General features: G+C 40.8%; 1 protein-coding gene across 6 annotated transcripts in view; it reads right to left on the bottom strand.

Annotated features, from left to right (window-relative positions):
* COL19A1 (collagen type XIX alpha 1 chain) overlaps nucleotides 1–23,141 on the bottom strand; it is a 1,011,804-nt gene that overhangs the window by 497,635 nt on the left and 491,028 nt on the right. The window lies entirely within an intron of this gene.

Raw genomic sequence — 23,141 nt, 5'->3', positions numbered from 1 at the left:
AACTGTTTTTAAAGTAGCATATGACAGGCTATGACAGGCTACAGTGGATAGTAGCATATGACAGGCTGTTAGAAACTGGTGTGAATTTAGCCTTGAGGGTCTTATCGGTCAAATAGTCCAAATATTGCCCTGTATAAAAGACCCAGCGATCCATGATGAATGAGCAATCATTCGTTCGTCAGCTGACTGATGGGATCGCGGAGCCCTAAAAATCATTGCTGATCCACCACATGTCTCCTTGTGTAAGCAATGATGAATGTGAAGGGCCATACTAACAATTTATCAATGTATACAACATTTATTGAGTCTTGTAAGGTTGTGTTCATACATTCAGGTTTTTAATAGCAATTATTGAATTTAAAGCCAGGATCAGATCATAAATGATGGCCCTATATAAAGCACAACAGATGGGGGAGTGAATTTAAAACGTAACTTTTACTTATTACTACTAAAACATAATATATAATAAGTGTATGTAGAATTGATTGTAGGTAAGAAATTACCTTACATATGATGCAAAATAGACAACTGTTAGAATCATCAATGACAATAGCTCAATAAAGTGTAGATAGAGTCACTATCTTCTAAATGCGTCTCCAAATATAGCCCGACGCGTTTCTGACATAACTTGAAATGTCTTCCTCAGGGGCAAACAGGGAGACAGTGACCCGCATTAGAAAATTAATATACCAAGTCATAGAATGAGCCAATCGCCCAGGTGGCTGAAAAAGTAACATCCTAGGTCTCAATATATATATGCACCAAAAGTCTATTGGTACAATAAGCACTGTGAGTGAGTGAGCAGGAGTAGCCTCATGAGGTCCGGTCTGTAAACCCTGTATAAAAAAAGAAGAACACAAAATACATGTATAGTGAGGCTCGCTTATTGTCTGCTACAACCTGTAAAGAAAACGGTGGGGATCTTACTCACTAAGGGGATCTTACTTCAGTGTCCACGCTCGTCTGGTGCGCAAACCCGCTGTGGCGGGGAGCCGTGCAGTTGTGCCGGCTACTCTGCAGTAGACAGCAGAGGAAGGCTTTGCCGAAACGCGTCCTGTTTACCCGCATACAATAAATACGAATTGGCTTGCAACTTGGTGAGTGCCGGGACTTTTTGTTCTATATGCCTATTTTTTCCACGTGCACCACCCACCAGAGAAGTGCCGACTCTTTTTCCTAGGCTACTCTGCGCATGACTGAGCTCGAGCGGTGTCTGAGCTCATATCCGCTTCCGGCGCGGCAGGTGAAGCTTACGCAATGACGCATCCCCCAACTGACGCCCTAGTGGGAGGTCCGTATCCCGCTTGCAGTAAACACTGCGAGCGTACGGAGCTCTGTTAACTCTGCTGCTGCCGGAACGGACATATAGTAGTACAGCTACATAAGGCTGTTAGAGATGCTAATAATGTAGTGAGTTTGTAATGGCATGTCTCCAGGTACACTAACTAATGTGTATAAAGATAATGGCTATTCATGTATATGTATACTAATAGAGGTAATGTACACAAATGATACTGGAAAATCAGAATTTAACCCCTAAGGGATTAATTTAACCAACATAGGGGTGGAGCCTAGACTGAGAAGGCGCAGGTAGTGGGGCGTGGAGAAGGGAGACAACGGGGAGGTACAAAATAGACTAGTAGGATGGATCTACACTAACTCCTAGCTGGTAATCAGAGGTGATAAGGTCAACAGAGGTAAATCGCAACCCCTGACAGGGAGAGCGGGGGGGGGGGGGGGGGAGTAATTAGGTAGGGGCCTAGGGAACCTGATGTCACCTGGATAGCAACTATACTACATCCCTAAGCCTAGGCAGGGTGGCTGCCCTAAAAAGGGCGGCCCCGCACAGGAACCTAGCCTGTCAAACCCTAGAAATCCCTATACTAGCAGGGGTGTACTTCCTTATGAGCTGACTACAGCTCCACCTATCTACCTAAAAATCACCCCCAAATGCCCTCTGTCGACCATCTTAAATAGCTAGTAAAACAGAGCTGTTCATTTAAGCCTCGAGGTGTGGCTGTATCTAGGGTGTGGAGTCATCTAGTTTCTCGTTGCAGAAGTAAATTGTCCATGTCACCCCCCCCCCCCCCCCCCCCCGCAGAGATGGATTAATTTTCTCTATCCCATAGAAATATATGTCTTTCATATTCCCTCTATGCACTTCATTTATGTGTCTCGCTATTGCTGTGTCTCTTTTATTACGTATGTCGCCAATGAGCTCCAGGACCATCTTGCGGAGTTCCCGCAGCGTCTTTCCTACATACTTAAGATCACAGGAACACACAGCGACATACACTACCGCCTTGGTGGAGCAGTTGATGAAGTTCCTGATTTTAAATGTCCTCTTGTCAGATGGAACTATGACAAATTGTGTTTTTTTCATAAAACTGCATGCACGGCAGTGTCCACATGCGTAGGATCCCATTACCACATGTCTATTTAAGCAGGTCGTTGGAGTGGGGGTCGGTGATAAGTGACTATGCATGACCATGTCTCCTATGCTTTTCCTTTTCCTATATGTTAGTGTAGATCCATCCTAATTGTCTATTTTGTACCTCCCCGTTGTCTCCCTTCTCCACGCCCACTACCTTCGCCTTCTCAGTCTAGGCTCCACCCCTATGTTGGTTAAATTAATCCCTTAGGGGTTAAATTCTGATTTTCCAGTATCATTTGTGTACATTGTCTCTATTAGTATACATATACATGAATAGCCTATCAAACATACACATGGATGCTGAAGCCTATCAGTGAGTAAGATCCCCACAGTTTTCTTTACAGGTTGTAGCGGACAATGAGCGAGCCTTGCTATACATGTATTCTGTGTTCTTTTTTTTTTTATACAGGGTTTACAGACCGGACCTCATGAGGCTACTTCTGCTCACTCAGTGCTTATTGTACCAATAGACTTTTGGTGCATATGTATATTGAGACCTAGGGTGCTACTATTTCAGCCCCCTGGGCGATTGGCTCATTCTATGACTTGGTATATTAATTTTCTAATGCGGGTCACTGTCTCCCTGTTTGCCCCTGAGGAAGACATTTCAAGTTATGTCAGAAACGTGTAGGGCTATATTTGGAGACGCATTTAGAAGATAATTACTCTATCTACACTTTATTGAGCTATTGTCATTGATGATTGTAACAGTTGTCTATTTTGCGTCATATGTAAGGTAATTTCTTACCTACAATCAATTCTATATACACTTATTATATGTGTTTTAGTAGTAATAAGTAAAAATTATGTTTTAAATTCACTCCCCCATCTGTTGTGCAATTCTGAGACTGGGAGCATAATACATGAAAGGTGTTTAGATACCTGATTTATCTATTGCTAGTTCTTTGGCCCTATATAAAGGAAAGACTGAAAGTTCTCCTTATTTAAAATCCATTTCTTTCCATTTTTTTATTTAATATTTAAAAACTGAAACGTGTGCATGCACCCTAAAAGGTTCATTAAACAAGCTCCAATCTGCTAGATCAGTGCTTGTATTGGGCATAGATATGCCCCTATAAAAGGATCTTTACCTAGAGATGTCTAGTTCTTGTTTGACTATATCAGATAATTTTGTCTAGTGAATTGACAGGGGAAAAATATCAGTCTCACAGTCGTGAGTTAATTGTCTGATTTTTTATTTTATTTAACAAAGGTGTGCTACAATAGTAAGTTGTGGTTTGTGTAAATTCATCAGCAGCTAGCAGACCAAGTTTTCACAATTTTTTATTTAAACTTTTAGTTTTGGTAGGTGGTAAATGTCAAAATGACATCCACATGAGGGCAAAGGCTCCCACGGCAAAATGTTTCCTGAATCATCATACTGCCTTAAGCCTTTACAGGGTAACCTTCTTTCCAATGTCATCTTGGTGCCATTTCTTCACTAGGTAAGCAACACATGCTCATGGCTGTCCACATGATAAAAAAGAAAACATGATTCATTATACAAGGCCTCCTTCTCATATTACTCATTGGACCTGGTCTGATTATGTGACCATTATAACCCCTTGTGTGGTGGGAAGGGGTCAGTATAAGGCATTAACTTTTACAAAAATGTGTGCCTCATTTACAGATCAGATGTGCTTACATTAACTCCCATTCACTCCCATCAGTAAGATTTAGGCACCAATACAGTTTCAGTTAACCATTTGTATTTCCTTTAACCGCTTTTCTCTTTTGGCAGGTAATAGCAGGGAAGCAGAGGCAGAGCTTATTGGAAAGTGAGCCTACTGTACCTTTGAGTTAAAAGGTGATGGAGCTTAGATGTGCTGAATATGCCAAAAATGTTGACACACATTTTCGCTCGAAAGGTTACTGTCATTAGAACAAACTTTTGACCTGTTTCTCACAAATGTCAATAGTCTTGATTGCACCAAGTCTCACTCCTTAGACCCACTGCAAATGCTAGTTATTAGCCCAGCTGACAGATACAACCTTTTTTTTTTTGTACAAGTCTGCATAGTCTGCGAGGGAGTGAGCAACATAAGCCCTTTAAAGCCAAGCCAACTTCAAAATGGTCTAAACACAGACTAGATGGTCTACAGTTACACCAGATTTTTAAACAATCTGAATCACTGGTATAAATCTTGTGCATTTGTAGATTAGTGGTCTGTGTTTACATCGTCTAAGATGTCCCACTGTACTTTGTATTCATCTTTTCAGTGTGTTTAGCAAGTTAATACATTTTATTTGTATTACACTATTGCATATTGTAATAGCTGGCTTGAATGAACACTGTGAAAGACAAGTTGCATGCAAACCATAAAACAATGAACATGTAATATAGTAATAATGGTAACAACTTGAATGTAAAGGAGAATCCTTTAGTTATCTACCCTTATGGGGGCAGGGCATTTGATAATTTTTTTTTATTTCTTTAAAAGCAATATATACTATATAATATACATTTGACATGTATTAAACATACTGACTATAGTACAAAATAAACATAAAAGCTCACCACTTCAGAGATACAAGTAACGTAAAATGTTGCCATTAGGATCTAGAGTAATTTTGTTTAGTAGAGAAAATGTGTCAGATGTAATTTGAAGCATAATACATCTTTACCTAGCAGCCGACTTTTTCCAATTTGGTGTCATGTTTTAACTTTAAGTACCAAGAACTTCACTGCATTATTTCAGAGAGAAGCTATTATTCTCACACTGTGCATCAAAAGTAACTACCTGCAGATAGAGCATCCACCCCTTGTTAGATGCAAACATCTTTCCTGCAGCACTAGAGAAATCAGTACAGTGACAGGGAAGGGACAACTCGGAGACAAATTACATATGTTCGATGATGCTCCTGGCGTTATCATTTGCTTGTGCATGCTATTAAAATGAAAAGAACACACCAGTTTTATGCAGCATGCCATGCTGGAATCTGGCTCTGCTGCTTAATCAGCAATCTACTGGTGTCTTTACATAGAGGACACTATATACAACAGAAGATACAATGAATCAAGTGGCCAGTTATTGTAAAAAGGATGTGCATGATATAGTCCCAGGTTATATTAATAGAAATTGATTATAGTCATTTTGACTGTTTATATCAAATCTGCAAGATGCAAACAACATAAATACGGAGGGATACCATTGTTAAGACATGACATATAAACATCACCAGACTAGTTTTTGTAAGTCAAATGGTGTTCTATGGACTATAGTCGTGTTTGGACCAAAAACATACCCCGATATTGCAAATCAGGGTGTCCTGCATATAGAACCATTTTTGTTGTGCACAACAAACATTACTGAATTAAAATGTGATTACACTATTTACTACTGATGTACACATGAACAATTGATCTGACCAAGAATTGATATCAGTTAGCAACAACCACCGAACCCTTTTCAGTCTGAAAGTGGTGCTCCGGTGAAAACATCTCATCACCATATCCAAAGGATAGGAGATAAGATGTCTAATCGCAAGCAGGGATCCCGCTGCAGGGGACCCCCGCAATCTCTGCTGGAATCTGCCTGTCATTCAGTGCATGGACTGAACTCTGCTTCATGCCCAATGGCTGGTGATGCCAGCTGCCACATCCCCTCCATTCATGTCTATGGGAGGAGGTGTGAGGAGGCACTGGTCTAGCTGTCATGCCTCCTCCCATAGACATGAATGGAGGTGGCGTGGCTTGACATCACGAAAGCGGAAGCTGCATGCTTCCATGTTCCGGACGATGCCGCTGCCGACCCCCACAATCTTATATCTTATCCCTTATCCTTTGGATAGGGAATAAGATGTTTTCCTCGGAGTACCGATTTAAGAAGTGTTTGAGATACCTAGAGCCAGATTACCGTATTAATCGGCATATAACACGCATTTTTTAGGCAAAAATTTTTAGCCTAAAGTCTATCTGCGTGTTATACAATGATAAGCCGCTGCAGTTCAGTGATTTAAAGCGGGCGCTTTAAATCAATGAACTGCAGCGGCTTTTGCAGGTGCAGAGACCTGCCGTCGCTGCTGGCTTCTCTGCCCCTGCCTGTCCTGGGGTCTAGACCCCTACTGCCGCGGCTTCTCTCCCCCTGCTATCTGCGACAGCGGAAGAGAAGGGGCATTGGCACCCATTGCCGGCGCCGCTGCCCCGTTGCCTCCCCCATCTCCAGTTGTATAATTACCTGTTGCCGGAGTCAGGTCCGTGCTGCTTCAGGCCTCCCGTGTGTGTCCCCTGCGTTATTGCTATGCGCTGCGAGACGCAATGACAAATGACATCACTCGTCATTGCGCCGCGCCGTGCAGCGCATAGCAACGACGCAGGGGACGCACACCGGAGGCCTGAAGCAGTGTGGACCCGACCCCGGCAACAGGTAATTATACAACCGGGGATGGGGGAGGCAACGGGCAGCGGCGCCGGCAGCCCCTTCTCTCCCCCTGGCTATCGGTGCCGCTGCCCCATTGCCGGCGCCACTTCTCTCCCCCTGGCTATCAGTGCCGGCAATGGGGCAGCGGCACCGATAGCCAGGGGGAGAGAAGGTGCGGCGGTGCCAATAGCAGGGGGAGAGAAGCAGTGGCAGCAGGGCTCTAGACCCCAGGAAAGGCAGGGGAGAGAAGCGGGCAGCAACGGCCTCTCTCCCCTGCCTTTCCTGGGGGCTTCTGTGGGGTCAGAAGTATCTGGGTATATGCATGCACACACACGCACCCTCATTTTACCAAGGATATTTGGGTAAAAAACTTTTTTTACCCAAATATCCTTGGTAAAATGAGGGTGCGTGTTATAGGCCGGTGCGCGGTATAGCCCGATTATGATGGGCTTCGTGACGTCTCGCCCACCCCCTCGTGACGTCTCGCCCACCCCCTCAACGAAAGTCTATGGGAAGGGGGCGCGACCGCTGTCACACCCCCTTCCCATAGACTTTGGTAGAAGGGGTGGGCGTGACCCCACGAAGGGGCGGGCGAGACGTCACGAAGGGGCCGGGCATGACGTCAAGCCCGCACACAGCGTTCGGAGTAATGAACTACCGGACGCTGTGAGCGGAGCTCCGAACTGCAGGGTAGCGCACAACCCCTTTAACCTCTTAAGGACCAAGGACGTCCGGGGACGTCCTGGCACCCTGTGCCTTAAGGACCAAGGACGTCCCCGGACGTCCTGGTGTTTCCCCGGTCTCTGCCGCCCTCCGGGCAGAGATCGGAACGGCATTCCTGCTGAAATCCTTCAGCAGGCATGCCGTGCAAATGCCGAGGGGGGTCATCAGACCCCCCCCCCATGTCAGCGATTGGCGCAAATCGTGAGTGAATTTACACTTTCGATTTGCGCCGATTCCGGGTCATATGGGTCTATGGTGACCCAGTGACCCGGAATAGAAGGGGGATCACGGTTGTCCATGACACCCAGGATCCCCCTGTAGAGATAGGAGTGAGGTGGCAGGGGTGCCACCCCTCCTATCCCTGCTATTGGTGGTCTAGACGCGACCACCAATAGCAGATCAGGGGTGGGGGGCTTTACTTTCGGTTCCCAGTTCTGCCCACCCACAATAGGTGGGGCAGGACGGGGAAACCGACAGGCATCGGGCGCCGAAGTCCACTCACCCACCGGTGACGGCAGCGGGCGATGATCGGCGGCGGCAGCGGGCGACGATCGGCGGAAGAAGAGGACAGCGATGCAGCTCCCTGGATCCTACGGTAGCCGGTGAGTTACTTAGCAACATCTGGAGGGCTACAGTCTGAGACCACTATAGTGGTCTCTAAACTGTAACCCTCCAGATGTTGCAAAACTACAACTCCCAGCATGCCTAGAGAGTTTTTAAGGCATGCTGGGATTTGCAGTTTTGCAACAGCTGGAGGTCTACAGTTTGAGACCACTTCACAGTGATCTCTATACTGTGCACCTCCAGATCTTGCAAAACTGCAACTGATAGCATGCCCACACAGCAGTTTGCTGTCCGGGCATGCTGTGATTTGTAGTTTTGCAACATCTGGAGGTCCACAGTTTGGAGACCACTGTGCAGTGGTCTCTAAAATTATAGCTCTCCAGATGTTGCAAAACTGCAAATCCCAGCATGCCCAAACAGCAAACAGCTGTCTCTGCATGCTGGGAGTTGTAGTTACGTACCTCCAGCTGTTGCATAACTACATCTCCCAGCATGCCTTTCGGCGATCAGTACATGCTGGGAGTTGAAGTTATACAACAGCTGGAGGCACACTGGTTGGAAAATACTGAGTTAGGTAACTGAAGGTTTCCCAACAAGTGTGCCTCCAGCTGTTGCAAAAGTACAACTCCCAGCATGCACGGTCTGTCAGTACTTGCTGAGAGTTGTAGTTTTGAAACAGTTGGAGGTTCCCCTCCCCCATGTGAATGTACAGGGTACATTCACACAAGCAGTTTTACAGTTAGTTTTCTGCTTCAAGTTTGGGCTGCGGCAAATTTGTCGCCGCAGTACAAACTCCTAGCGGTAAGCTCACTGTAAACGCCCGCCAATGTGAATGTACCCTAAAAACACTACACTACTTTACACTAACACATAATAAAGAGTAAAACCCTACATATACACCCCTTACACTGTCCCCCCCAATAAAAATGAAAAACGTATCGTATGGCAGTGTTTCCAAAACGGTGCCTCCAGCTGTTGCAAAACAACAACTCCCAGCATTTCCGGACAGCCACTGACTGTCCAGGCATGCTGGGAGTTTAGAAACAGCTGGAGGCACCCTGTTTGGGAATCACTGGTGTAAAATCCCCCTATGTCCACCCCTATGCAATCCCTATGAAGTCCTCAAATGCGCATTGCGCTCTCTCACTTCAGAGCCCTGTCGTATTTCAAGGAAACAGTTTAGGGACACATATGGGGTATCTCCGTACTTGGGAGAAATTGCACTACAAACTTGGGGGGCTTGTTATCCTGGTATGCCCTGTGTTTTTTTTTTTGCTGTTCTGGCACCATAGGGGCTTCCTAAATGCAATATGCCCCACAAAAACCATTTCTGAAAACGTACTCTCCAAAATCCCCTTGTCGCTCCTTCGCTTCTGAGCCCTCTACTGCGCCCGCCGAACACTTTACATAGACATATGAGGTATGGGCTTACTCGAGAGAAATTGGGCTACAAATATAAGTATACATTTTCTACTTTTACCCCTTGTAAAAATTCAAAAATTGGGTTTACAAGAACATGCGAGTGTAAAAAATGAAGATTGTGAATTTTCTCCTTCACTTTGCTGCTATTCCTGTGAAACACCTAAAGGGTAAAAATGCTGACTGAATGTCATTTTGAATACTTTGGGGGTGCAGTTTTTATAATGGGGTCATTTGTGGGGTATTTCTAATATGAAGACCCTTCAAATCCACTTCAAACATGAACTGGTCAATTTTATGATTCAAACATAAAGTAGACATATTGGAAATGTGAATAAAAAAAATGTTTTTTGGAATATCCATTTTCCTTACAAGCAGAGAGCTTCAAAGTTAGAAATATGCTAAATTTTTCATCAAATTTTGGGATTTTTTTCACCAAGAAAGGATGCAAGTTACCATAAGATTTTACCACTATGTTAAAGTAGAATATGTCACGAAAAAACTTTCTCGGAATCAGAATGATAACTAAAACCATTCCAGAGTTATTAATGTTTGAAGTGACAGTGGTCAGATGTGCAAAAAACGCTCTGGTCCTAAGGTGTAAAATGGCCTTGTCCTTAAGGGGTTAATGTTTTGCTTACGTGCAACAAATTTATTAACAAGTGACACAGCCTTTATAAATTTGTTAAACGTAAGCAAATCAGCTTTTTTTCTCCATCGTTTTTCTATTTTGAGATTTTGCTCATGTAAGCAAAATCTGTAAGACAGGGTTGAGCGGGAGTAAATGTATGGCATTTTTTATGGTGTGCGACTTTTTTGCAACAGTCGCACGTTATACATCTCTGACCCCTACAATAAAATTTTCTAAACTTGCTTACATAAGCTAAAATGAGAAATCTTGCTCTTCTCTCTCAGCATGCAGTCGCACAGAAAAATGCGTAGTCGCATATGCAACATTTGAGAGACAAATAAGCAAGAAAAAGGGAGTGTATTCTTTTATAAATGTCCCCCAGTATGTTTAAAATGACTCTATTTGGACCACCTATAACGTTCTCTTTTTTCCGTATAGGGGGTTGTATGAGGGCTAATTTTTTTGCGCTGTGATCTGTACTTTTTATCGATACCACTTTTACGCATATGTTACTTTTTGATCTTTTTTATGTGATGTCACAAAAACGCAGCAATTTTAGATTTTTTTTTACATTTTCGCCATTCACCACACGGAATTATTAACATTATATTTTAATAGTTCAGACATTTACGCACGTGGCAATATATTATTTTTTTATGCTTTTTGGGATAAAATGGGAAAAGGGGCCATTTCAATTTTTATTGGGGGGAGGGGCTTTTTCCAATTTTTTTTAAAAACTTTTTTTTTTACTTTTTTACACTTTTTATGTCCTCATAGGGAACTATTAACAGCAATCATTAGATTGCAGACACTGAACAGTGCTATGCTTAGTACTGATCAGTGTTATTGGCGATCTTCTGCTCTGGTCTGTTCGATCTCAGACCAGAGGAGAAGATGGCGGGATGAGGCCGAAGGCAGGTAAGGGGACCTTCGGCTATCATGTTGGATGATCAGATCCCCGCACAATTTCCAAAATTATTTTTTAAAATATTTTTTGTGATGCATTTTATATTTCCCTATTGATTTTTAGCTAACATCTGGCTGCAGCATCTTTCTGATAAAGAAATGACAGGTAAAATGACACAAAAAGTGGTGTTTTTCCAAATAATCTGTGTGACACCAAGAAATAAAAAATTATTAGCAATCATCAATATACCTATGCTGCAAAAACATTTGGTACTAGTCTAGGAAAGTTTATTGCAGTAAATGTAGGGATTCCTTTCAGTTATTCTTATTTATTGCTTCAATACCTCAACAGTTGGATATATATATATATATATATATATATATATATATATATATATACTCCAGGACATGCAATAGACTAGACCACGGATATAATAATGATAATAATAATAATTATTATTATTATTATTGTTATACTAATAGCAATAACAATTATTATTATTATGATTATACTAATAACAACAATTATTATTATTAACTGTACAGTACTCCAATTTTAAGAATTCATTTATGGTCTATAAATAAGATGCACAACGTAGATACTTCTGTGCTTGAAAGGAAATTGACATCTGGTAATGCCACACTGTAATTCAACCATTTTTTGTACTTGAATTCTAACCATTTTCTCTGGGAGCAAGTTTGAAAGGATAAACAAAGAACATGCATAGTTTATTATAGTTATTTTGTTTTTAGGACAGCACAAAACACTCAGGATATATGACCGATCAGAAAAGCTCCTTCAGGCAATTGTTGCTCCAGGCAACTGAATGGCAAAGCACACCTTTCATTTTAAAATTAGGGCTGAGTAAAATCTAAACAAATATGCAAAGGAAAGCTAGATACAGCTGCTATTTTAGTATTTTAAGAACATAACCTCTGGTATAATAACTTCTTGGAGAAGAATAAAATGCCTTTTCCTAAGCTCTTTTTTTCGCAATTTAAAAGGTAATTACATTCATGTACATGCTCCTGAGCGCCATTCAACACCATGTACAGTAATGGCACTGTGCAGATAATGCTAAATATGTAAGTAAACACATTCACAAAGAATCAAATGTCTTGTGGTTTATCTTTGAAAAAAAAAAGCAAGAAAAGGGTTTAACTTGAGCAATTTCATCCCCCATTACCTTTCTACCCAAAACGCTAGATGATTTAAATTCAAATGCAAAATATGTACCACCTGGAAACTCATAAAGAAGTCTAAACCTTTCAAAGTCTCTCAACAGGGGAGCACTACAACATCAAAGGATGCATATATTCCATGACAAAACATCACTGAGAAACTAAAAATGCAGTGACTCAGAAAGTGCAGGCAAAGCATAACAGCACTACACTCAGATATGTATAATTTATCAAGCCCTTTTTTGTGTTACTGGAACTACTAACCTATTCTTGTCATTGAATTACTTTTTATTCCTTGAGGAGTTATGACCCAGAAAGTTCAGGATAAAACAATGAGTATCCCACCAAACATCCTTTCTTACTCCAATCAACCAGAACATATTTTTTGCTTTGCTTGGTAATTTTTCACATGCATTATGCATGATGTGAAATATACAGCCAACACTATATCTGTGCAATGCATTCTGTATACACACCTGCTTCCCACGGTACTTGGAAATACCTATCGTACTATTATTATTTTTTATTTGTTAATATACATTAAAGAAGCACTTAAAGCCTTTGTTTATTTTGGTTTTGTTGACATAATGCACACACAATCACTGTTGTTACACTAGTGTCATCTGTTTCATTCCAGCACAGCTGCACCCATATGTTTCACTACTGTAACTCAGTCATGTGCTTACAAGACTAACCCACATAAAATCCCAGTGTTAATTGTATCAGAAAAGTAAAAAGAGTCAGGTGACTTAAGTGAACTACAGGATGGCTACATCATCAGATACCTTCAGGCTGTTCAAAGATCCCACCACTCCCCACCCATGTCTGTATGCTGCTGCTGTTGCTTCTATCTATATGGGATCAGGATTATTTTACTTCAATTGAAAAACAATATCATTCATTACTGTAGATTTGGCAAATCACATAAAAAAAAACCAATCAAAACACTGTAAAATGTAGAAAAAAAACACAAATTAAGAACATGGCCTGAAGATCTCAAATTATCATAAACCACCTCAGTTGTGATTATGGGCCAAATCACTTTTACCTCATGGCAATCTTTATTAAAAGAAAGGAATAAAAACACAATAAGAAAATGCATTAAAACAGCACATAATGTGAACTGACCCCAACCCACTTATGAGCCTCAGCAGATTAAGATGCTGGTAACTAAAATCTAGTCAGGTGAACGAATAAGACAAATTACAGGGATGAGACTCTACCCCCTCTTTCAGTAGGGCCAGAGAATTAATTGGAAATGTAGACAGCATTAGAAATCAATTCAGTGGGGGAAATAGATATGACTGAAAACCAATGCTTGCCACATTAGCTATAATGAGTAAGCATAAGGCATAATTACCAAATACTATTTTTTTTAGTATTATTTGTTTAATGTTGTAATAATAAGCAGTGATTACTATACCTGAAAAAATGTTGTAGTAATTTCAGCCCATGTTCATATAGCCTATCTGGACCCTTGTCCTTTGAGCCAAAGCAGATAGACAAAATGTATAAAGTGCTCCTGTTCTGGTGCATTCAAGCCATTCTTGTATTTGATAAATGGCCATTCAAGCTATTCTTGTGTATTCCTTGTACTTACTTATTCTAATTAACACCTCTACCCCTGTGCTGAGCCTCTGCAGAGTGGAGCTCCATTTTGCAGCAGGGAAGGCTCAGCACAGGGGAGGAGGCGTTAATAGACAGATGCCAACTGCACGTCACTTTATACGAGGAGTTTGGTATCAAGCATGTGCGGAAGAACCAGGAATGCCGCATAATGGAGGCATGGAGCAGGCTCATTGTCTTTGCCATCAGTGTCACCTGCACTACCAGCCTGTACAACAGGTTCTTGCTAGTGATACTGATGCCAGAGTCCCTTTAATGTTGAAAGTAGCCTTGTAGATCTGAAAAGCTGTTAATTGCTTCATTAAACTTGTAAAAATAGTAGAAAATGTTGTGGTGTATCTTTCCCAACGGTTTGATTATACCAATCACTAATTTCATTCATTGTTGTGATACCTATGACATTTGTTTTGACAGTAAAAACTGCTTAAATGACTTGATTTATCGTTAGAAGTAGAGATGAGCGAACCTACAGTAAATTCGATTCGCCATGAACTTCTCGGCTTGGCAGTTGATGACTTATCCTGCATACATTAGTTCAGCTTTCAGGTGCTCCCGTGGGCTGGAAAAGGTGGATACAGTCCTAGGAAAGAGTCTCCTAGGACTGTATCCACCTTTTCCAGCCCACAGGAGCACCTGAAAGCTGAACTAATTTATGCAGGATAAGTCATCAACTGCTGAGCTGAGAAATTTGTGGCTAATCGAATTTACTGTAAGTTCGCTCATCTCTAGTTAGAAGTATATCACAAAAATCTGTGTAAAAATATTTTAAGAATGTAAAAATATTGTTCTAAAGACCATAAAACAGCTGCTCAAAATACTCTGCCTTTTCCTTGAGGAAATACTGGCAATATGTCAGTAAATCCCTTTTGCAACTTGTTTACTAAATTAACAGTAAATAATCAAAATAATATAACAAAGACACAACCTAATGATGCTACAAATTTATGTAAAATTTTATAAAAATGCACATATAAAAATCACAAATAGAATATATTTAATCCAATATACAAACAGCTAAATATTTACCAGGTAAAGTATGTCCAAGGATACATCTTTTATTTTGGTTAATAACCGCTTATTGGAATATAAAGAGAATTTATCAATATCAGCATTGCTCATGCCAGTGTTAAGTCACAAAGAACACTGGCATGTACAGTACTAATGGGTGTGACCCTGTTAATTCTTTTGGTGAAACATTGGCTGTTAATGCACCATCAGACAGAAATCTAAGCTATATTGTCTGCCAATCCCAGGTGTGAATTATAATACATTTTCTAGACTGTTGGAGTCCTTGTCCCCCACTGTAAAGTCCTGACTTTTTTTCTGTTAAAAAGTTACAAATTGTGTACAAACCTTCATATTCTCCCAACCTGATCTGTAGTTTTTATCTGTACCATTTTTACTTTGATGAGACATTTTGATTGCTTTTTATAAAAAATAAATTTTTATGTGTACGCTATCGCCATGGGAAAAGGGATATTTAAACTTTTATTAGGTAGCGGTTAATTAACTTTTATGAACTTTTTTTTACATATAGGGGGCTATAACATGCAATCTGATTGCATACACTCTTCAATGCTGGCTCAGCTTTGATCAGTGGAATCGGTGCTCTGCTGCTCTAGCCTGCAGAGCCTGGCCAGAGCTTCAGAGCACCAATCGGATGGCGAGGAGGCAGGTAAAGGCCCTTCCGCCATCCACTCAGCTGATCAGGAACTCAGCTGCCCTGAGCTAACCAGCATCGTAAACTCCGCATTTTAGACGCCGCTATCAACTTTGATTGCAGTGTCTAAAGCGTTAATGTCGGGCCGCTGATAGCAACCGGGACCCACCAGGTTTGAAGTGTGCTTAGCTCATGAGCACACCTGCACGTCCTTTGCCCTAAAGAGGTTAAGGCAGCTTGTAGACTAAATTATTCCATCCAAAGGAATTTAGTTAAAACAACAACAACAAAAACATGCAGTATAAATTTTATTACTTTGGAATCCTATTGGCAATGATGGTCATTGGCTTGTGACTGCTTTTCCTATTGCTACTGCTTAACCATTTCCTACATCCTTGTTTGTCTTTCTAGTGTTTAGCTACACATTAAAGAGGAACTGCCTCCAGTTCTGACATGACGATTTAGGTAAATCAGTATTTTAAATGAAATAACAATTTTGGAGCACTTTTCTTGACGCAATATTTTGTTCTTTCCCTGTTTTATTTCTTATTTTATTTTTATTTGCAAATAAATTGACAAACTGGGCATTTTAAGCTGGTGGTTTTTCTAAATGACATTGCCAAATCAATGCCAGCAGTGCCAGGTTGTGGAGAACACACCCTTTGCTGGAACAACACAATGCATAATATAGATGCTCCAGAATATGATTATTTATTATACATGCAGGTTATGAGTAGTAACAGTATCTCTTTAAATACACACACATGTATATATGTATATGCATTTACACATATTAAGAAAATATTAGTTTTTTTTCTCCCTTCCATGTGGTATACATGTACATCTTAGCTGACAATCTTCTTCAAAAACTTTTAGCTCCACATGCCTATATTTTCATTTTCCAGGAAGCTCCCATATTACCAGCGTCACTATTCTGAGCTCAGTGATAACTAAATTAGTGAACTGATATGTACATGTTTTTAGAGCTTTTAAATGGAAAATTATTTAAATGTTGTTTGCAAGCCTAAGAGGCTTAGGCAGTACATCTTTTTCAGATTGAAAGCTGGTGTAGACTTTACTGGCAGGGAGAAGGATGAAAATAATCAGAACAATGTGAGGATTAAAGCTAATTCCACATTAATATTATCCAGTAGGATAATGACTACAGGCAGGTTGCAGATTTGAGTCAACTGTCAATGAAGCCAGATAACCACATATTACTACACCATTGTGACAGCTTTGGTCACATTCTCACAATGACAATTAATTAACAGAAGGTGGCCAAGGCCATATGTCTATCAGATTGTTATATCCTAGTCCTTCAATTCAAGTGAAAGTTTTAATGACAATAATTGAGTTTGAATTTTAAATTCTGACAATATGTAATTATGGAGTCGAAACAATAGCCTTGTAGACAGTCTGAAGAGTTACGTGGGCTGGCATTTTCCATATGTCACATATACTTTAAAGGATACTTATCAATAGAGAGGGGTGAATCGAAGCTGATGAAGTTGAATTTGTTCCGAATTTGATGAAAAATTTGATTCTGAACGAATCCGAATTTCCTTGCGCTTTGTGGTAACGAATCGCTTCATTCACCATTTTGTGCCGGCCGGGGGGGATAAAATGGCGGCTACACGTGTGAGGACATGGGATAAGGAAGTCTGGGAAGGCGGGAAAGGGAAGTAGGCGGGATCACCCTGAATCACATGGCGGCATGCAGCCTATCAGCAGCCAGTAAGCCCTGTGATGTCACAGCCCTATATATTCGGCAGCAATTGCAGAAGATGGGCATTTCCTGAGAGAGCAGAGACTGTGTGTGCGCACTAATCACCGTTTCATACAATACAGATCTTTACAGCGGCAAATCCATTAACCTCAAGCCTGCATTCATTCTGGCTGGAGAGAGAGCAGACACTGTGGTCACTAATCAGCGTTGCTGACAATACAGATCAGCACTGGGGAAATCCATTGACCTCAAGCCCACATCACTGCAGGCAGGCAGGGAGAGTTTAGAAGTGATTTCATAGTCTGCCAATTGAGATCATCACAGGAAGCACTCTCCATTCAAGACTGTCATAGTGTTGCTCTGTGGGAGTGATTCTAATAGTAAAACCTGTAAACTGCATGTCATACTAAAAAACAGTATTATTTCACTACCCCAGTACAAGCCCTATGCGTGTTGCGGCAAGGCAAAGCCCTATTGAGGCTCTCTTTAGCCCGTAAATAGCCATTTTTAATACCGATTTGTCACGAATATATTTGGATCAAACCAAATTTTTGGTCAGTGGGGGGTCAGGGTGCTGAGACTCTCAATGATCATTAGAATGAAAAGGCAGAACTGCTTGGGTGAGCTCTGTGCCCCTTAGTTTTTTTAGTTTGGCTCTCCTTGTAAAGTTATCTGTACGCTGCTTCCCAAGGACAAAAATGAAGTGGCACAAGATGGGCACTTAGGCCTCTTAATATTAACAATCACTGGTGGTCTTAGCACCCTGAACCTATTGATCAAGATCTATAAATGTACAGTGTTCCATCTTCTGTTTTACTTTTAAATCACTTTTTGTCTTTCTATTAGGGTCATTGTTAGGATTATGTTTGTTATGTTGCTTGCCTATGTAAATTAATTTGATATGAAAAATCATCTCTGATGGTTACCCACGAAAGTATTTACAAAGCATGTTTGTCAATTATAAAGACTCCAGGTACACTTGAAAACAATATAATGCTATACAATATATATATTGCATGTACACACACATACATACACACTTCTATACACACATTAAAATCCATATAGATATCATCACATATTTATATGGTCCATACATATTTATCCATATCACACAAACCCAATTCTAGTATTTAATACAATACATAAGCCCAGATTTGAGGAAACACGTACACAGTATATACATTGTATATACACAATTTTATATATATATATATATATATATATATATATATATATATATATATATATGTGTGTGTATATATATATACAGTCGGCAGATAAGAACCATTTGGCCCATCTAGTCTGCCCAATAATCTGAATCCTATGAATAGTCCCTGGCCATATCTTAGATGAAGGATAGCCTTATGCTTATCCCATGCATGTTTAAACTCCTTCACTGTATTTGCAGCGACCACTTCTGCAGGAAGGCTATTCCATGCATTCACTACTCTCTCAGTAAAGTAATACTTCCTGATATTACTTTTAAACCTTTGCCCCTCTAATTTTAAATGATGCCCTCTTGTGGTAGTTTTTCTTCTTTTAAATATGCTCTCCTCCTTTACCGTGTTGATTCCCTTTATGTATTTAAAAGTCTCTATCATATCCCCTCTGTCTCTTCTTTCTTCCAAGCTATACATGTTAAGGTCCTTTAACCTTTCCTGGTAAGTTTTATCCTGCAATCCATGTACTAGTTTAGTAGCTCTTCTCTGAACTCTCTCTGGAGTATCTATATCCTTCTGGAGATATGGCCTCCAGTACTGCGCACAATACTCCAATTGAGGTCTCACCAGTGTTCTGTACAGCGGCATGAGCACTTCTCTCTTTCTACTGCTTATACCTCTCCCTATACATCTAAGCATTCTGCTAGTGTTTCCTGCTGCTCTTTTACGTTGTCTTCCTACCTTTAAGTCTTCTGAAATAATTAATTAATTAAATCCCTTTCCTCAGATACTGAGGTCAGGACCATGTCAAATATTCTATATTCTGCCTGATGGTTTTTACGCCCCAGGTGCATTTTATTGCACTTATCCACATTAAATTTCAGTTGCCAGAGTTCTGACCATTCTTCTAGTTTCCCTAAATCGTTTTCCATTTGCAGTATCCCTTCAGGAACATCAACCCTGTTACATATCTTTGTGTCATCAGCAAAAAGACATACCTTACCATCAAGACCTTTTGCGATATCACTAATGAAGATTTTAAACAAAATTGGTCCCAGTACAGATCCCTGAGGTACCCCACTGGTAACAAGACCTTGCTCTGAATATACTCCATTGACTACAAACCTCTGTTGACTTGTACCTGCCAGAAGTTGTACAGAGGACTAATGTCAAGAGAATTGCATGTGAGGACAAAGGACCATGTGCGGGACATACTGGCGGCTAGAGAAGTAGAGGATTTGGCTAGTCTAAAGACATTACCCAAGCATTTTAAATTGTTCCACCATTGTGATCCGAAATAGCTAAAGATCAGAGGAACAGAGAAGCTTAATTTGGGAATTAGAGGTGGTAATTTGAAAAAAGTATTGGCCCAAAAAGAAAGCAGGTGGATAGTGACCTTGGGCACAATGGCACCTGCAGGCCTAAATGAACAATTGAGTTTCACACCTTTCCTATAAAATCTATGAATTATGCCCATTGTTACGCCGAGCGCTCCGGGTCCCCGCTCCTCCCCGGAGTGCTCGCTACACTCTCCCCACTGCAGCGCTCCGGTCAGATCCACTGACCCGGGGCGCTGCGATTCCGCTTCCAGCCGGGATGCGATCCGCGATGCGGGTAGCGCCCGCTCGCGATGCGCACCCCGGCTCCCGTACCTGACTCGCTCTCCCTCGGTCCTGTCCCGGCGCGCGCGGCCCCGCTCCCTAGGGCGCGCGCGCGCCGGGTCTTTGCGATTTAAAGGGCCACTGCGCCGCTGATTGGCGCAGTGATTCCAATTAGTGTATTCACCTGTGCACTTCCCTATATCACCTCACTTCCCCTGCACTCCCTTGCCGGATCTTGTTGCCATCGTGCCAGTGAAAGCGTTTCCTTGTGTGTTCCTAGCCTGTGTTCCAGACCTCCTGCCGTTGCCCCTGACTACGATCCTTGCTGCCTGCCCCGACCTTCTGCTACGTCCGACCTTGCTTCTGTCTACTCCCTTGTACCGCGCCTATCTTCAGCAGTCAGAGAGGTTGAGCCGTTGCTAGTGGATACGACCTGGTCACTACCGCCGCAGCAAGTCCATCCCGCTTTGCGGCGGGCTCTGGTGAAGACCAGTAGTGACTTAGAACCGATCCACTAGCACGGTCCACGCCAATCCCTCTCTGGCACAGAGGATCCACTACCTGCCAGCCGGCATCGTGACACCCATTTTTGTTTAATATGATTTTAATGCTGTCCCCTTTTTCTCCTATTTTATAGTGCTATGACATCTACATGACTTTGACGTACATTTGAGTTTTTGTTCCATGTGATGCTGAAGAAGACCACTAACTAGAAGAATTGTTTATTGGAATGTGACGCGCTGCTAATCTTATTATTAACTCGAATGTAATGCGCTGCTTATTCTATTTTCGCCTCAACCTTTCTTTTTTCATTTTTTTATATAAAAATCTTTATTTTTGTATGCGCTTAATTCACTTAATGGGGGTTGTGTTGTAGTTTATATGTATTTTTATGGATAAAGTAGGGTTGTGATCAATTTTTAGTACTTTCACTACTTCAAATTATTATAAAATTGGGCACTTATTTCAATATATGATGGTTCTAGGTAACCATCTCTTATTCATATTCACTTTATAATATGCATGTTGTTTCAACACTGCTATACACTGAGTTTATTATGGCCATTAATTGACCTATCATGCACTTTATTCACTTTAATAGTATGTTCTTCATTGCTATTTGCACAACATTAACCTAGTCATTTACTATATAATTTTCCTTTGTATACTATATATTTTATGTAATTATTAGTAACATTTGGGTAATATTGTGTAAATGGGAGGCTTTATTACTATTAACTGATTACACATTGTCTATAACTATGGAAATAGCTTCACATTGTAATGGATTGCACTGATAAAATTTAGACACTAGAAGGCAGTGGTGAATTCTTATATCTCTAGCATACCACACATGTATCGTGCGCATGTGTCGGGAAGTCCGGGCGGCGTTCCCCATCCTCTGGGCGTCTTTTGGCTCAGTGTGCAGGACTGGAAATTACGTTTCCAAAGTCCTGGGCGCTGCACCGGGGGATGCGGAATCAGTTGCCTCGGGGCCCGGCGTATGCCCGAGAATGACACACGTGGGATGGTAGCGCCAATGCCACATAAATAGGGGAGAAGACAGCAGGCAACTGCATGTCCCTTGATAAAGTCAAGCCAGACGAAACGTACGTTGGGGCAGGCAGTGTCAGTGCACCACATGGGTGAGTGGAATTTCTATGTTATTTGACAGCTTATACTGAGTGAGATTGCTCCTTAGTGAGCTTGGTAAGCACAAAGGAGGATAATAGTCCCAGTCTCTCAGTGCACTCCATTACAGAGTTAAAGTTACATGCTATGTTCATTCTTTGTCTCTCCCATGTACTACTTTGTTGCATGGCCATTCCATTATGATGTATAGGTGCCTTTTTACACTGCTCCTTTGTTGTTTTTAGAACCTCTTTCCCTGTAAATTTTTATTATGAATTAATAAAGTACAAATGTCAGTAGTTATTGCTCTCTGCCTTTTTGTTTTTAAAATGTTTCTGACATAAACAAAGGTGTCAACAGAGAGCAATGTGGTCAGACAGAAAATAAATTTGAAAAGAAAAGAACTTCCTGTGGAGCATGCAGAAGCTGACAAATACTGGAAGGATAAAGATTTTTACATAGAAGTCATTTACAAATCTGTCTAACTTTCTGGCACCAGTTGATTAAAAAAAATGTTTTCCAGTTGGGAGTACCCCTTTACATACCAACAACAGAACGAGACCTGTGGATATTTGATGGTGAAAACAACTGTCTGTCTCTAGGAATTATTTTAGCATACAGAACAATGTTCTAAGAGATGGGTTTTATTTCCTAGAAACAAACTATAGGTACTAGAGATAGGCTATTCACATGCAAACCTGATTCACAAACTTACAGGGACATGTGTAAACTGTATATGCAAGGTTTCTGCAGTTTGAGAGTCACATATTTTATGCAAAATGTTGTGCAAGTGGTAAGCATGGTGTACAGATTGACAAAGGAAGTCAACAGAGTCTTCCTCTGTCAAACTGTACACTGTGTGCACTGCTCAGAGAACCAAGCCAAGCGACACCAATTAGAGATAAAAACTGAGCTCTTAGCTGAGTGCAGCTTCCTGTTTATTTTAGAGATAAATAAGACATCCATTGATCAAAACTTCAGAGATAGGTAGCTTTTATGGAAAATCAGTAACTATTTTCTGAATTCTAATTAGGTTATAACATATTTTAAGAAATTGACTAAATTAAATAAGATCTTGTGTCACATTAATCAATTTTTCAAAATGAACACTGACAATTTGAGGAATTTTGTACAATTCAGTTAATTTAAACTACCATAACTCAGAAAATGCAAAATTGAAAAAATGTGTCAAAAAGTCACAAACAATAACAGGCGTTCATTATTAATATACAACTACTCTCTCTCTTACACAGTCTTTATCTTAACCAGCTCCATACGACCTTCAGTGTTCACGCATTCTACTGGCCTACGTAACCAACTTTTTTTATCTTGCTCATAAACAAAAACTGTAAATTTGTCATGTTTTATAAAAAAAAAAAGATTCCTACTGATATATATATATATATATATATATATATATATATATATTCTATTTCTTATTAGAGGAACAAGCTAACAGGGAGAATCATGTCAGGAAACAGAAGTTCTCATTAACCTACATAATTTATAA

The sequence above is a fragment of the Hyla sarda genome, chromosome 3 (genome assembly GCF_029499605.1).
Source record: "Hyla sarda isolate aHylSar1 chromosome 3, aHylSar1.hap1, whole genome shotgun sequence".
In the NCBI taxonomy this organism is placed as follows: Eukaryota; Metazoa; Chordata; class Amphibia; order Anura; family Hylidae; genus Hyla; species Hyla sarda.
The sequence above is the reverse complement of the archived record's forward strand: the minus strand, read 5'-3'. Positions and strand labels throughout refer to the sequence as shown.